This window comes from Symsagittifera roscoffensis, chromosome 1 (genome assembly GCF_963678635.1).
Source record: "Symsagittifera roscoffensis chromosome 1, txSymRosc1.1, whole genome shotgun sequence".
NCBI classification, from domain to species: Eukaryota; Metazoa; Xenacoelomorpha; order Acoela; family Convolutidae; genus Symsagittifera; species Symsagittifera roscoffensis.
Genome location: NC_087062.1, coordinates 45,956,663 through 45,971,993, shown reverse-complemented (window position 1 = coordinate 45,971,993; position 15,331 = coordinate 45,956,663).

The following is a 15,331-nucleotide window of genomic DNA, read 5'->3' as shown; positions in this document are numbered from 1 at the left end:
ATGGTACCATAATTTTAAAAAGGCTACATGAAGCCACCAACAAATGCTGGCATAAATCTGCGGCGGGTCGGGTCGAAAAACATTGTTCGCCCATTTTATGATAAAGAATATTAGTGAAAATTTTACTCAATGTGTTGAGAAGAAAGGAGGCAAGATTTCCCTTTTTGATGAATTTCTTCTAGTTTGCATTTTGTAACTTGAAAACTACAAAGATAAAAATTAAGGTCATCGGTCCCTAGTTGGGCCCTAAGAGGAATCCGATGGTGCAAATTAACTTCGCAGAATGAGTTTATTACAATTTTACATTGGCTAGTTCTTTCATCAAAGGTTTCACTCTATTAATTCTCGTTATTGTACGTAGGGTAATTTGACATTCCCTTAAGTGTAATACTGAATTTTCAGTTAATAAAACCGCCTGAAAATGAAATTATTATAGACTCGTAAAACTGTAATAATTTAAACTCCTGGCCTTTTGCAATTTTTTTTGCAAATATGTTGAAGTCGAAGAATTTTTTTTGTCTGAGCCATTGGGTTGCGATCCCTCTATCTTTATTTGATTTTGAGGATGGTCCAAAATTGTTAGCGTACTTGACTGTTTTCGTTCTCGGTTAAGAATTAAATCCGTGTTCATGCATTTTGGCATATCCTTTTGGGTGTCATACAGAACCGCTATTCATTGTAGTACATTTGTAGGATAATATTCGTAATCTAATTTTTTAGTAATATTAAACAAAGTTTACTGCTCAGTATACAAAATTTTAGGTAAACTTCACAAAACTTTAAGCGTTATAAAAGCTTTAATGAAAATTAATGTTTTATAGCAGGAAGAAACGGGTTTATTTTATTTCTATGTTTTCAAACGTTTGGCCTATTACACCTTTGATTATATCTACTTTTGATTCTCTGGAATTTTTTGGTACGATAGGCATTGACTTAATTTCATTCCTACAATAAGTGCTTTTTGCATTGATGCCTTTTTGTTCTATGGAATTATCAATTCTAAACGATGTTCCTACTTTGAAAACCATGCCTGCTTGAGAAATTGAAACGCGGGATGATTTTGGTGCAATAGTTATTTTTTATCAAGAAGTACAATTTGATAAAAGCTTAGATATGGATAACTTTTGCTTCTTATACCACTGATAGGAACTGTTATATCTGGGTATTTTCTTAATTCTAAGTTTAAATTTGGAAAATTTAATGATTTAAAGTTGTGAGAAATGAAATCCATTCCTAATATATTTAGATTGCATCCGTTTTCGGCTGAAATCCATGCTTTGATTTTTACCGGATTATCAGTGTTTGTACCAAAAGTTGATTCAAAATTAGTATAACCTATAAGTTTAAATTTTTCTCCATTAACAGCAACTGTGTTTGATCTAGATTTATTCAGCTGTAGAGGCTGTATTTTACAATATTGTTCAAAACTGTCAAAATTAATAAGCGAACATATTGCTCCAGTGTCTAGTAGAAACTGGGTTTCCAGACCGTTATTTTTATTTTTGTCTCCGACGGGATGTTGGTATAAATTAATATATAATTGTATTTTTTGTTCGGACGGAGACTGATCTAGTTTAAATTAACAAGTTCACACTCATTATCGGTATAGTCTCCTGGAATGTCATCATCACTAAAGTTGTGGATCTGGTAAGGTGAATGATAATCGTTATTTTCGTTGAAGGTTTTTTTTACTGTTCGACCTGTCACGCGATTGAGAATTTTCCTTGAAGTTTGACAAATGCCTGAATTCTTGATGGGGAACTATGTCATTGAAATTGTTGTCTACTCTTGACCTACTCTTGTTAAAGTTATGGTAACTTCTGTTTGACTTCTCTCTTAATTGAAGAGAGTCATAATTTTGCTCCTGTTGATCGTTATATTTAAAGCAATGTCTTATCCTATGGCCTGATATACAACAGCAGTTGCAAAACATTGGGTTGTTTTGTTTGTTTCTATGCTCATGTGGGGTATAAGCTGCGTTTATTTTAGGATCCTTCATTAGCCCTGTTAACTCTTTAAGTTGATCCTTTATTCCCTCTATTTCCAATTTATTATCTATGCTACTCGATGCTGTTCCGATAAACTCACTACTTATTGCAGAACTTAAGTCTTTTGTGGCAATATGATCTTTCAATTGTTGCAATGATGCGGGTGGATTCTCAATTAGGAATTGATGAGCCTTTTGTTTCAAGCCTGGTGGGCTTAAGCCGCGTACAAAGAATTCCAATTTCTTTGCTATTCTTTGATCATCATTAAAAGTTGGATTAGGCCATACAGAGTCTACTGCGGTGCTTAATCTGTATGTAGCTTTTAATGAATTCATCAGGTTGTCTTTTTATGTTTTCTGCTTCTATTCGTCTCCTATACTTATCCTTATCATCAGTTAATCTATCTATGAATTGATCTCTTATATCATTCCAAGGTAAGTTTGCTGATAATCCCTGATACCATTGAGCGGCTGGACCCCTTAAAATTGAACCAAATAAGGCTCTTTGTCTGTTATCATATGCGTCTTGTTCGTCACCTGCGTCTCCTGGTCTAGTGCCTCGGGAAAATGCTATCTTTTTCTCTACTATATCAAGAAAATCTCTTGCATCTTCATTCGGATCTAAGCCGGTAAACTTTTCGAGAGCTAAATCTGGGTATGCTACTACGTTTGCCATCTTTGTTTAATTCACTCAATGTTTTGTTAACAATATATAAAGGGTTTGGATGTGTTGTGTGCTGATCAATTGTACGGACTGAAATAATTGTGTTTAAGTTACAATGAAGATTGCTGGGTTCAATAAATACGATTTTTTGTTAGATAGATCAATAGTGCTATGGGGCTGTTTAAGCTTCTTTAAGATAGGAGTTATCTCTGGGGAATTGCTGCTGGAGAGAATGGTTAATTCGTGAATATTTTAGTGTCGGTGTTTGGACAAAATTGTGATTTGATCTTTTTGGATATTGGTGATATACCAAATAATTTTTGTGGATTTATTTTTTAATTTTAGTTTTAAATTAAATGCTGTTGTATTTACTGGATAAAAGAATTTTAGTCATAGAATTTTACATCATTTTAGGGACATAAATATTTATTTAGGGAATGATAAACAATATAAAGAATATTTAAATTTTTCTAATCAATTTGGAATGAACTTGTTATGTTTTTAATTTTTCTTAAGGAAAAATTTGTGTTTTTAATAAAAATTGATTAAAATGCAAGTAGTTTTGTGCTAGGTATATTATGATATCAAAAAGCAATCGGGATTGAAGCAATTAATTGTTCTTGCGGTACATAAATTATATTATTTGGTATTTTTATTTGCAGAAAAATTGTGTCAATTTCTGGAGTGTATCATCAAAAAAAGACGTATAATTCGTGTTTATCGTCGATAGGGTGTTTTGCTAGTATACTAATTTGATCTTTTTCCGTGTTAGTGATATACCATATGATGTTAGAGACTTTCTTTCCTAATTTGAGTTTTAAATTCATTGTACTGACGTCAATTTTAAAATGTTTTTACGGTGTTTGTTTTCTTTTTCTTAAACTAAGTTGTACTATTTGACTAGTATGTTTTAGAGTAATGAAAACCTCCTAGGAATTATTGAATATTAACAAAGGTTATTAATAATAAAATAAGAAAATAAAAAAAATTTTGGAAAAAAAATTTTTTTAAACATTTTTTCTAAGTTTTATTTTATTCGCTGAAACCTTATCTGAAACCTAAAACTTTCTTCAAGATAAGTTTAATTGATGCTTTTGATATGATTAACAATATAACTATATGCCTTTTTGGGCTATTATTAGCTCACTACTTAATTTTTTTTTGTTGAAATTTTTACAAAAATTTTTGACTGAAACGATAATCTGAAACCTGAAACTATGGTAGCGGAAGTTGAGTTTTTTTAATCTTAAAATTGTCTAGAAGCTTTAGTATACCTAGTTTATGCTTTATCTTGCAAAAAAATTTGAGAAAACCGAATCTTTTGATATCCTAAACTTAGTTTTTGAAATCTCAAACCTAAGACTCTTAAACTCTCTCAAACTCGATGCATGAAAATAAAAAGTTGGTTTTTGATAGCTGGTCTAGTGTAAATTAGAACTTGGAACAGGTTTGCAACTTCAAAATCAAAACTTTGTTTGCGGAAACCTAAGTTTTTGGGGCTGAAACTATGATTTCTAGAACTGAAACTATGGTTTGACCACTTGGTTTTAGAGTTTTGAGATTAAAAATTTAGGTTGGTCTCTCTAATATATTTCTATTCCAGCAAAAAAATTGCAAAAAAAAGATGAAAATTTTAGCCTAAAACGACGATTTTAGTTTTCTGAAACTAAAAGTTTGAGGGCTCAAACTAACACCTTCTAGAAGTTTTTTGAGATCAAAAATTTGTTAGTGCATTAAGGATTCCTATTATCTTTCAATATTTCACAAAAATTTCACTTGGGAAGCAATATTTTTGGTTCTGAAACCAAAAAAACACCAATTCTGAAACGTACGTTTCAGCCTTAGGAACCAAATTTTAAAATTGGTTTGGTGGGTTTTAACACCGTTTGTTTTCTCTAGAAAGTCAAATTTCGGCGTTCGGAGCTCAATTTTGAGACCAAAAACTCAATTTTTGTGTTCTGAAACCTGAAACTAACAAAAACGTACCATTTAAGACCAGGTTTTTGACTAATGGTATCCAAATTTGGGTTTCACTAGTTCAACTTTTGCTGTTTTACCCGAATCCGTTTACAGTAACTTAAAATTTTGACCGCAAACTATACTTATTTTAACTGAAACGTTTGACCCTATAACTGAAACCTAGACTGAAACCAAAAATTTTGGCTGGTAAAAATCAATTTTTTAGTGCTTATGCTATGATATGAAACCTAGTTTATCAATATAAAGTGGATGTGTCAGTGTTCTAAGCTTAGTTTTTGTTGAAAACTGATATTTTTGTGCTGAAACTAAAACTTGGTGTTTGGTGTTATGTGGTTAACGTTTAAGATTGGTTTTAGTGCGTAATCTTATTGTTAATTAGGTGTATATTTAAACTGTGTCAAAAAAACTAATGATTTATTAAAAAACACCCAAATCCGTTCCTTCCTTCGTGGTTTTTGTTGTTTTCTTCCTTAGTTTCAGTAATTGGTAGCTTTACTGATGGATGATTTAGGTTTAAGTTATGTTAAGGTGGATAAAATTAAAATTAGTTTAAGAAAAAATGAGGATAAGCCTCGAGAAATGATGAAGGATTAGAATAAATAGCAACAAGCGTGGATGGTTTGAGATATTGTGATGAAGAATTCAATTTATCATACAATTTAGGGTACTCTTAGATCGCACATATGACCACTTAACCCCCTCGAAAAAATAATTGAAGATATTTAATAAGTTTTTGAGCACTTTAGTTTAATACAGAATTTCGTTAATTCTAGTGATGATAACTTTAAACTGAAGTTTCGGCAAAAATTTAGTGGATTACTGGACAAAACGGGTATATCTTACTAGCTGACTTAGGCAGAGAACGATTCTTTCAGAAATTTTATATATTATTATAATAATAGATACTAGTTATGTTCATGAGCTAATGTCAGTTAGAAAGCCGTCTAATAGACCTCGAGATGGAGGGATATCGTGGGCGACTGCTAGCGCAGGGGATGCTTTCGCAAGAACCCTACTAGGAATATCTGTCAAGTAGAAGACAATGAAATTGTGTTTCTATCGAAAGATACCCATTGTCTCTGGCTTTTTGAGGTTAGAAACTAATCTGAAAAATACTCACAGATCCTACTAATAATATATTTTTTGAATTTTAAAAGCTGTTTCTAGTTTGTTGGAAAAGGAATTTCTTAAGGAGTAGTTCTCTGCTGCGGTCGCACCAGTTTTACTAAGCGCTCATTGCTGGTTGAATGCTTAGTAATTTTAACCTAAGTTATAAGTCTCACCTTAGATCGTCAAGTTGTCTTGACAAAAGTTAGAGTAGAAACAATATTTAGAAAAGGTATGAATTAATTAGTTGGTTGAAAACAAAGCTCTGGGTTATTAGATTATATAAACGAATTGAACAGCTTAAAGAAATATACCTATGAGGGGAGGTTGAGCTAATCTTATTTTGTTCATCAATATTTTATCTTCTTACTAAAGTCGATGGCTGATTAGTATGAATGGGTCGCCCTTGGTTGTGTCCACTTCGGCACTTCTGGTCTGGTCGTCAGTATCGTCTTCGCCAGAGTCCTTTGGGTACTTGTAGTCCAGACTTCCTCAGGTGTGGGTCTCTCGAGTATCTCGATTTATAATTTCATCGAACTTTAAATGACAATTTATTCTCTATTTTATTTGTGAAAAAAGGCTAGTTTAATTTTATTGTAAAGGCAGAAAAGAAAAATTATTTATTTTGAAAAGGTCTAACTGAAGAGATCTAACTTGCTGCTTACTGAGCAAAATGAAACACTGAAGATTTTAGGCCAGTCCCTTTGCTCGTAAGCATAAACCGGCGGCTGATTCAATCTTTTAATTATTCAGGTTTCACCTGCTCCTTTGTTCTCCCTTTCTTATAAGGAAATTTTCAACTAGTTTTTATTTGATTTTGTCAGATCAAATATCTTTAACTTATTAGTCCCTTTTGATAAAAACCGCAGCCTTCAGTTTGTCTGATTAGAAATTCATATTACTCTCTCTGATGCATCATATTGCAGGTGCATCTCTGCTTAATCAAAGCAAGGAGAATTTCAGTGCAGCCGGCAAGACTGCTAAATATTTATCCAGTTTGTTTCAAGTTAAGTTAAAAGGGCCGTATTAATAATCGCCGCCCTTTTAAAATATTGAGCATGAAAAAAGGATAAAAATCGGACAAGTATTTAAAAAAGAGTGGATTTTCAAAACAAGATTTTATAGTCCTAATAAGAGTAAATCAGTCAGTATCTGATTTAGTGAAAAGAGGCTTTAATTTAAATGGCACGCTCCAATTTAGAAATGGGTCATTAAACAAACAATTAAGACAATGGTCTTTTGTCTGTGTAGTATTTCTCAAAACTACAATACGGTCATCAGTGGATCACCGAGTAGCAAAAACCTTTCGATTTTAGATATGTCGAATGCTACAGACGATCCTATCAAGGAATAAAACTTCAGAGGTTGCTGAACGAATTCCTTTCGGTCGCTCAAGACCGGCTCGCAGACAACAAGCAAGGAGACCGAGAAGAATGTCGTCAGCGGAAGTAGGGGACCGCCGAAAACTCAAATATGCTACCATAATCGCGAACTTTTGAAAACAGAGGATGATCAAAACTAAGCGACCAACTATTCAAGTGAACCGAGTTTCGACAGGGCAAAGAATTGTCGCCAAGGACAAGAAATCACTCCCGGGCCTAGTAGGACTTCTCGACGCCGAAATTCTCAGCGAAATGACTGACAAAGATGCGACTACCAGACTGATGAAAATAGCGATAAGGAACAGGGATTACGAAGATTTCGCCAGGATACACCCCTACGTAAGGAACTTTTGGGATTCGGCAGCGGTGGTTGATGGCTGCATAATCCTCGACGACAGAACTGCGATTCCGAGTTGCCTCTAACGAGCAGTTCTGTCGCGTTTGCACCGAGGACAAGAGGCAATAGTGGACACTGCCCAGTATTTGTGGTGGCCGAGAGTTCACAGAGATTTTGTCAAACTCTGCAAAAATTGTAGAGAGTGTACAAAATTTGGCAAGAATTTAAAACCAATGATTCCTTTCAAAATATACAAGTCACTACCTCCCTTAAATGCTCCCAACGAGGAAGTTCAGTTAGATTATGCGGGTCCACTTTCAGACGGTGATGGTAACCAAGTATATATGCTGGTAGCTATCAACCGTTTCTCCAAATATCTGTCTGCGATGCTTACTAAAACGACTGGAGCCAACAAAATCCTAAAATTCCTGGAAAACTATATTTTTACTCATAGTATTCTTAAAGCGATCAGGACAGATCAATATTCTGGTTGTAAAAATAAGTTAGTAGATCAATTTTGCAAATCGAAAGGCATTAATCATACTTTTTGCTCGTTCGGAGATCACCGTGGTTGTGGTCTGGTAGAGCGATCTGTTCAGGCGATTAAAAAAATGCCTACTTTACAGTTAGAAGATAATCCACCGGATATTTAACGGCTCTTAAGATGATTATTGAAGATATCCGGATAACGAAAAATTCAGTCACTGGTTTATCTCTGTTCGAATTACACTTTGGCAGGAAACCGAATTCTGAGTGATCGCTAGCGACCGATAATCTTAAATCTAAAATTCTTTCAGACAAAAAGAATTTAGATAGGGGCTTTTTGACAGCCGAGGAGAGAAGAGAACTATGTGACAACAGGCCTAGCGTCAAGGTGGTTAAGAAAGGCCACCAAAGCAGGGATGTTTCACCCAAATTCAAGATGGAATCTACCCAGATTGCAAATACACGCTACTACAATTCTCTGAAACAGCTCGCAAAATCGGCGAATGAGGGGATGGCCTGGAAAAAGAAACTGTCCCATGAAGAGGGTTGCCGAGCTCTGCGTACCATGACAGAGAGAAACCAGCACTTAGAGGCCTCCCTCAGAAATAGCCTAACAACTGGGACTCTGAGATTCAGACAAGACGCATTCGATCCGCCAACAATAGTACCAAATGTAAACTAATCACTGTTTTTTTTCTAGTCCGAACTCAGTTGAATTATTCAGGAAAGTGGCAAATCTTAAATCGGGGAAACAATTATTTAAGAGCTTTGGGATAAAATTATCAGAGTTACTCCTTCTACTTATATTACGGCAGCGGGGAAAGTAATTAGGAAAAGTGATATTTCGTTAAGACTTAAAAATCCACTAGTTTGAGGTCGTCAGGGATCCAGCAAACCACTTGTGGGGAAAAGGCTGAAAAGAAAGAGAAAACTCTCTTCCTCGTCATATTCGGACGAATTTCTGGTTCCGAAGGCACAGGCGCAACAGAAAAAAAATGGCAGCAACAACTAGACTGGCATCACCGACGGTTCCCAAACAAGGAAAATTCCGGGTAATTGCTCCCAGTGTGATAAGATCCAGCACGCCAATTCGAACACCCAGACCTGCAATCCCAGTTGTGGACTTAACGAAATCGTCTTCCAGTTCTGGTGGTGTCTTCAAACCTCCGGTGGCAACATCATCGCCGGTCGCCCAAACTTCTTGCTCGAAAGCCATTCCTATATCCGCCAAACTCGATAAAAGGTCAGATAAGATCCGGAGGGTAACGATACAACCAGGCGCGGAAGTAGTATCGGACGCAGCCGGATTACAACCGGTTTCATCAGAAGACGATCAAGTGACAGAATCAAACGTCACACCTCAGTCCTGCCTCTTGACAGTCGTTAAACAAACCCCAGAAAGCAGCCCCACCAAGACACCGAATTCACCGCAGAAGGTAACTACTGAGGCTACAGCAGATCAAGACGGGAACGAGTCTTTCTCCTCCAGAACCTCAGGCCGCAGTAAAAGACAGACACAATTTTATGGCAGTCCCATACGTCATGCGGTCGAAGAAGTTTCGGAAGCATCTACGCCAGGCTTTTTGGGCGGGCTGACGGTTCCGGTGTCTCCTGCTGAATTATCTTCGTCGCCAACACCAACAAGAAAAATGAAAGTCTTGAAAAAGAACAAAATGCAGTCTCAAAAGTAGAAGATCCAGCTAAAACAAAATTTAAACTCATACATAAAACTCAACTTATTTTTTAGAATTTCTGTTGATCAGAAATTTTTGAAGGGGGGAATGTGGTACGGCGGGTGTACTTCCCATTATGTAACCCAGTATTGTGTAATGAATTGATAGAGGTCATAATGTTAGTCTGAGTGACTTGATGTTATTATGTTAAGTCCGGTACTTGCCGACCGTGTTAATGTTTTCTGATGATTGAAAATCACTCTCTCGTAATCTGGTGAAAGACACAGATATCTCAACTTTCTTTTTTCTAGCAATTCATATTTTTTTACAATTATTTTTGTAACTAAAAGTCTGTCGGTTGACATTCCGCACTGACAAAAAGATAGTGATACGTTTTAGCTCAGTTCTTTCGCAATTTTCAAAAACATTATCAGTAAAAGCGTCTCCTAGAATTGTTCAAATGCTCTGTTCGCAAATAGAACGAAGATAAAAAGAAATGTTGCTAAAAACTGCAGTTTAATTTGTAGTTTTTTGGAACAAAAAACGGAAGCTTGAAAATTGAAATTGATGTCAGCAAGTGATATATTTGAATTTAAAGCATACCCGCACTGAAGTCCCAGGAATATTATTCGACTATTTATTCATTTTATAGTCAGTATCTATAAAGTAACAAATACTTTCGATTATAATGCATCAAAAAAAAATTATAATCCTTGTATTTTTTATATCAATATAATCCATTATGATCGATTATGATCCATTAATCCATTAAAACCCACCCTCTTTGTACTATTTTGAGATATCCATATTTGGTAACGGACACTAAAAAATTTTTAAAGGCTCCTCGGGCGCCAATATATACTTACTTTGAGGGGGAGGGGAGGGGAGGGGAGCGCGCCAAAAACACGCAATATTGTTGGTCGAAATTTTCTAAAAAGGCCTAAAAACGCGTGTTTGGCCTGTTTTTCAAAACGGTGCCTGCGGCGCAGAAAATTTGACCAAAACAGGGTCTTATTAGAGCTTTGGGAGAGTTCGGAAAATCAATTCGGTCGATCGGTCGACCTAAAAAAAGGTCGATAAAATTTTCAAAATTTTTTGAAAATTCGCCCCCCTCCTCGAGAAAATGTTAGATCCGCCCCTGATTATAATCATAATTTTTCTAAATTGTTTTAATCCATTATAATAAATCATAAGTGATTATAATGTGTTTTTGGAGAAGAAATTATACGTTTTGCAAACTTTTTCTCAAAGTTTTTGCATTTTTCTGTTTCGTGCAGTTGCTACGTATTACGTTTCATGAACTTTTACTTTTCACAAAAGATTTGTTTATTTAGGTTTTTCTATTTTTTTCTTTACTACGTAAAGTCCATTGCTTTTAACAACACCCCTGCCCCCCCTTTCTCCCCGCCCCAATTTACCCCTCGTCAGTTTACCCTCCGCCCCCCCCAGTTTACCCCTCGTCAGTTTACCCTCCGCCCCCTCACCCCACCCAGGTCACCCCTCCTCAGTTTAGCTCCCCCCCCCCCAGTTTACCCTCGTCAGTTTACCCTCAAACTGGGGGGGGGGGGGCTAAACTGTAACTTGGGGGGGGGGGGGTGGTTGGGTTTGGGGGTAAGTTTTAGTAAACATGGGGGCGGGGTAGGGATAAACGTAGAGGAGTGGGAAAGGGGATTTGGGTAAATGCGGAGGGGGGGGCAAAGAGAGAGAGAGAGAGAGAGGGGGGGGTTATTTGAGTAGCTTAAGATTGCAAGTAGGCCGTGAGTAACGCAGATAGGTTGCAAGTTTTGCAAAAGATTTTGCAAAAAATGTAAAGATTATAATCCGTTATAATCAATTATAATGGATTTTAAACGGATTATAATCCTTTATAATGGATTTTGATGGATTGTGTTTTTACAAAAATAGTCGGTTATAATGACTTTATAATCAATTTTTTACTCTAAATTTGCAAACGATAATGGTTCATAATGTCAACATTTTAGACAACATTTTTAGATAATCGATAATTGTCCATGGAACTCCGGTGCGGGTATTGAATTCACATTAAAACAAACAACGATATGCTATAGTCAAGGCTGCGAAACTACCATGAAAATTTTTTAACATACAAAATTTTTTTCGATATGTTGGGCTGATTCCACATTTTGTATGACAAACAATGTAAACTCCAACTTTGAGTATTGAAAACGCTGTTCAGACTGTAAAATGATTTTAGTAATTGGCTAGGGCACTGCTTTGCTCGAAAAAAGCAAAAACGTACAATCGACCGCAAATTTAAATCATACCATTGTCTGCGACACGATGGATTTGTCAAGTTGAATCCATCGTGTCTGTACAAAACAGTGCCATACAAAACAGCACCTAAGAGTATGAAAAGAAACAAAAAAACAGTGCGATGAAGAACAGTCCGAAAAGCTGTCCCAAGTGATAGTTGGCTGTTTTAAATCGGACTGATAGAGCCGGACTGTTTTGTATCGGACTGTTTTTTCGTTTTCTTTTTTCAAGATTATTTTGAACTGTTTGGTATTGGAATATTTTGTATATGCACCTGAATCCACCGGATAGTCGTTTTACCAAACATTTTGAAAAAATGAACTAAAACGGGCAAATGACTGCAAATTCGTGAAATCCCCTAGTCGTTTGAAACCTCTCCGAAAAAATTCATTGACACTTTTGGTTTTTGTAACGGAAAAAGAATGTTTTTTGTTTGCTTTGCTTTTGATAAAAAATCTAGAAACGTATCTTTTCTTACCAAAATATCTAATGCGATTAAAAAAAAACAATTTGGTAGATTAAGAAAGCTGCATGCGTAACTTTTCTTGAAATGTTTTTTTTTTCGAACAGTTACAGTGGCATAATGAAGTGCATATTTTTGGAAGTCCTTTTGTTCTTTTTTCAATTCGAGTTTCAAAATATCATTTATTTGCAATCTGAGCAGAGCTTTTCTGTTCTGGTTTCAAATTTTGTTTCTGTTTTTGATTAATTTGCCCTTCCGAGTTGGCTACTCGACAATTCGATGTTAAAAAAAATAATAGTTATTTTTCAACCGGAACGTGCAACCGACGAAAACGGTAATACGCTTTTCGTGATCATTACTTTTATTTTACTTATACCATGGAAGAGCGGATAGTATTTTGCAAACTTGTTTTTCTGGTATTTTTGAAGAATGAGAAAATAATGTTTATTTTTCTGCCTTAAATTTCGTTCGCTACAAAAGACATAGAAACATCAGTTTACAAGGGTTTATCACAAAAACGCTTCCTCATGTTTGAAAAACTGAACTTCATCCACTGATTGTTTTAATTGGTTGAAGATTTGGTAAAGATTACTCTGTTTTGCTTCATTCGTTTTTAAAAATTTGATTTCTGATTTTTATTGACCTTCTTTCTTAAAATCTCTTGATGTTTGCGACAGCTTTCCCGGAATTTTCGTTCATCAACTTTTTCTGCAACTTGCAAACTAAAATTTAAGACTGCCAAGGTGCTCCGTTTTTCTTTATAGCTAATTTTGATGTCTCATTTTAACTATTTGTCAACATGAGTCAGCAACATTGTCTTATTTGCTGACTCATGTACTCATGTAAATTTATGTTTCGGTTTAAGTTTTCGTGAAATTTGATAGATCAAAAAATTTGAAAAATTTCGGAAACCAGACCTATCGAGATTTGGGTTTACTGCATTTTTATCTAGACTTCTTTGTTTTTTACTCAGATTTAATGACAGCAACCATCATCATCGCCGAGTCTTAGGCTGTGGGATAGTGTTTAAATATTTTACTCTTTGTACCTCTATGAAAATCTTATTTTGAACCCCGTGCTATCAGCACTCCATGCAATTTGTGAAATCTTAGCGCACATAAAACCGTTACCTCTCAAAATTTTGATTTCCCAACTCAAAAGTATGCGCTAATTTCTGGTCTGCGAGTCGAGTTAAATTGTGGCAGCAACTTGTCAAAAATGTTATCACCGAAATTTTATTGAGACATAGAAAAATTGCAAAAAAAAACATGAACGAAGACAAAAAGAAATAAAAAAGCAAATGACCTACTTCCGACAACTTTCGCATGTAAATGCTAAATTTTACACAAAAAGTATGTCTCAAGGTGTTTTATAGTTAATGCCAAACTGTTGGCAATATGAGTGACCTTGAGCAGTTTAATTGAACAAAAAATATTGCATTTTTGCTTAATAAGTTTTTCGGAAACCGTTTTATTGCAAAAATTAGTAATAAGATGAAGACGTCAAAATGAGGAGCAGTGTTAGGTTAATAAGCTTTGTTCAGATTCCCTGAATGAAAAAAAAATTGCCAACAATTTGGGAATTAACTAGAAAAACTCAATAAAAATTTTTGTTAAATTTAATCATGGTCATTGCTTGCTCTTTTTAATCAGTTCCCCCGTTCTCTTTACGCTGTCCAAATTTTTGCTACTTAAATTGCTTGTATCATATGTATCATATCTCATCACAGACAGTAACTGCAGCGCATATCTAGCGTTCAATAAATTTATCGGACGTTCTAAATTTCTTAGTAATTTTGACCGTGAGACATTGAACTGGTGTTGAGTTTGAAACTGATTTTTCAAAATTGCTTTTAAGCTGTCAAAAAAGCATGCCAAAATGAGTGAGTATTTTTAGAGATCAGTTTTATTTTGTAAAATTTTCAACCTTTGTAAAATTTGTAGTTTTAAAAGTTTTGTAAAATTTTCAGCTTTAAAGAGAATTGCAAAAAGTTGGAACAGACAGAATTAATTAAAAATAGCAAAAAACCTTTTTCAGAAAATTTTGCATGCAAAAACTAGTTTTTCAGACAAAAACATGAATCAAGGCCATCTGAAAGCTCAAGTTTGCATGTAAAAATTGCTCAAAATTGACAGACTGCTCCTGTTAATTATTTCTATCTGTTCCATTTTGCTGCTAATTATATAGTTTTTAACAATATCATCGGACAGCGTAAAGGACAAAAAACAAACGAAAAGGACTGCGCTTTTCAAGAGGTTAGCTTACTGAATCTAACTCCAAGCCCTTCGCGTCAAAACACTTTTTAAACCGCAGCAATATGACACGCAGTTTTTCAAAAGAAAAGAGCAGATAAAAAGCCGACAAAAAAGCAAACGCCAAACTTTGAAGAAATATTTCTATAGCTTTTACCAAATTTATCGGAGAACGCCTCAGATTTCTGAAATAAATTTGACCTTCAAATTTAAACTTAATCGAAATGCTTATTTGAAGTTTCGTGTTTGCTCTTTTGTCGGCATTTTTGTTTTTTTTTTGCTTCGAAAAATTGCATGGCGAATTGTTGTTGAATGAAAAATTTGTTTCAAATGTGCTCCTTGAATAAGTCAAAAAGGGATTCTCCAAATGAGCGCAATCTTTTTTCATTGCTCTTTTGTCAGTTCAAAAGCAGTTTTGAAAATTTGATTGCATTTCCTTATGTCAAGGTCAGATTGATTTCAAAAGCTTAAGACGTTGTCCAATAAATTTGTTAAAAGCTTGAAATTCAAAACAATTTTCTTTGAACATCTAAAAAAACATCTAAAAAATGACAAATAATTTCAGTTTTCGATATAAACTGTTTCATCTTTTGAATTTGTATATTAAAACTCTTTACCCAAGAAAATTCGAACCTCACACAAATCACAACACCATTCAAATATCAAGAGTTTAGCGTATCTTTGACCATTCGCTAATTTTCTTAGAAGTTGACAAGACTGCTCGTA